The sequence below is a fragment of the Penaeus vannamei genome, chromosome 2, assembly GCF_042767895.1.
Source record: "Penaeus vannamei isolate JL-2024 chromosome 2, ASM4276789v1, whole genome shotgun sequence".
NCBI lineage: Eukaryota > Metazoa > Arthropoda > Malacostraca > Decapoda > Penaeidae > Penaeus > Penaeus vannamei.
In genome coordinates this window covers 38,779,089-38,781,588 of record NC_091550.1, presented here as the reverse complement: position 1 = coordinate 38,781,588, position 2,500 = coordinate 38,779,089, and the positions used below count along the sequence as shown (strand labels likewise).

General features: G+C 35.1%; 1 non-coding gene across 1 annotated transcript; it reads right to left on the bottom strand.

Annotated features, from left to right (window-relative positions):
- Positions 1–459: 459 nt before the first annotated feature.
- Positions 460–531, bottom strand: TRNAP-CGG (transfer RNA proline (anticodon CGG)). Its single transcript has one exon. It is a non-coding gene; the product is annotated as a tRNA-Pro (tRNA).
- Between the last annotated feature and the right edge of the window lie 1,969 nt (positions 532–2,500).

Here is a 2,500-nt window from a genome sequence, read left to right as displayed (position 1 = left end):
TCGTTCAATTATACATATATGTGTGTATCTTATAGTTATCTGTCATGCCGTATTCCTTACATGTACTATGCTGATCATTTGAAAGAGTGGGAGATAGAGAGTGAGATGAGAGGCAGATTTTGAGTGAGAGAGAGGGGGAGGGGGCGAAGGAAAAGAAATCAGTGGTCCACCGATAGGCATAACCCATATATATAGTCCTACTGTTATAGACCATATACTTCTGATCTGAATTCTAAACAGTCTTATGATTCGTTTTTTTCTTCCCGGATGAGAAATAGAAAGTGTTTGCACATGGAAAAAACAATTATCGTCATTAACTAGAGCTGTTGTTATTGAAATCTACAAGAGAGAAGAAAAAAAGTCAATTTTTATTCTTTAACATTGCTGTTCTTGAGAAAGGCCGCATTTATCTGTAGTGATACTTCAACCGATTCCCCTTTTAGCATCAGACAAAACATAGGGCCTGACCGGGATTTGAACCCGGGACCTCTCGCACCCGAAGCGAAAATCATACCCCTAGACCATCAGGCCAGTAACTTCAATGGCCTGTCTTTATTAATTCGAAGCAGTGGTATTGGTTCGCATTTTTTTTAAACATGGGTTTTCTTGAAGTTCTAGTTTCCTGTCACAGATAAAATTCAGGTTTTGTAAAACAACTTATTTAATGTATCACCTTCAACATTTAGATGGAATTGATCGTAATATTGTGGTTATTACCTCTTGAAATGGGTAGCGTACATGAATACCGTGTTCGTTATACAGTAGCATTCTTAGACATTGATTATTCAATACCGGGAGCCTGGAAATTTTCAAGTAACAACGACAACAAAACAGACTGAGAGGTACTTCTCCCAACTTCTCTCCCTCTTTCACCCTACTAGACCTCTCAATTTTCCTCCCTTCCCCCTCCCTCTATCTTACCCTTTCCCATTCTACCATACCTTCTCACTCCCAAATCTTTAAACTCTTTCCACCTCTCTCACTCTATACCCTACATCTGCCCGCCTCCATTGCTCCCTTAACTGTTTCTCTCTCTCCACCACTCCCCTTTCTTTTCGAAGCCCCCTTCCCCTCTCCTCCTCTGTCCTCTTTACACCCTTCACGTTTCCCTCCTCAAACCCTCTCCCCTCCTTCCCTCTTCATTTTAAACCCATTTCCCTTTTTTTTACCCCCCTCCCTTCGGATTGTCGTGGAAACAATAAATGTACACAAACTGACGGTCTAAATACTTCAGTGCGCTGTACTTTCTCCGATTATGAACAATCACAACGATTATAGCAACAATGATAATAATGACTATATCAATAATGATAACAAAAACTTTATAATAATATAATTAAAACAGTATTCTAATAGATTCATAATACGAAACTTTCGTGTGTGTCTGTGTGTGAATCTTTGATACATATGTTGTCAGTTATCACATTTAACTCCACAGTCACATGGAATATGGTTTCAGGCCAAGCTTACAATGGTTAACGTGCGAAGGGACGGACGGAATAAGTAGAGTTGTCATGAAAAATGTTTCGGTCATGTGTTCTGCTGATGAATATATATATATATATATATATATATATATATATATATATATATATATATATATAATACATGTGTGTGTGTGTGTGTGTGTGTGTGTGTGTGTGCGTGCGTGTGTGCGCGCGCGCAATATAACATATTTATATAATATCTACAATATATATATATATATATATATATATATATATGTACACGTATGTATATAGTTATATATATGCGCACACACACACACACACACACACACACACACACACACACACACACACACACACACACACACACACACACATATATATATATATATATATATATATATATATGTTAGCATTTAGCTCTTCCTGTATCCACTATCTTAATTGTATATTCCTGAGACCATATTCCACCGATTTTTCCTACATCCTTTTCATGTCTGTCTTTAATGCTGAACGGAGATAACTCTGAATAATTGCATTTAAATCTAGAGGAAACTTGTGCTTTATTAAAATACTTAGGTGTGCACGTTGCTAACAGGCATTTTGGATTATGAAACGTCCTCTAAATAAACTGCCGCTCTATTTCCGCGTCTTAATTTTATCATTTAGTTTTATTAGAATGAGTAGTTTTATAAACGCATTTTCAAGTTTCAGATTTTACTTGCAATCATTTATTTTTTTTATCAGCAGCCCTGAAGATATTTTTGTCGTTTTTCCTCACAATTATAAAAGTTTTTAGACACACTATTACTCATTTTATTCAGAGGACAATTAAGTTTAATTTTTTTACTGCTCTTAGATCACCTTTTAATGGATTTTCCATGCTAATTAAATACATTATTTTACCACAAAGATTTGTAATCTTCATAATGTTTCCAAACTTTGACTGTAATTTTCTTTTTCTTTTCTTTTTTGTAATTCTTATATTTTTTCCGATTTAATGTGTTATTACACCTTTTTATTTTTATACTGTATATCATTTTTTACCACTA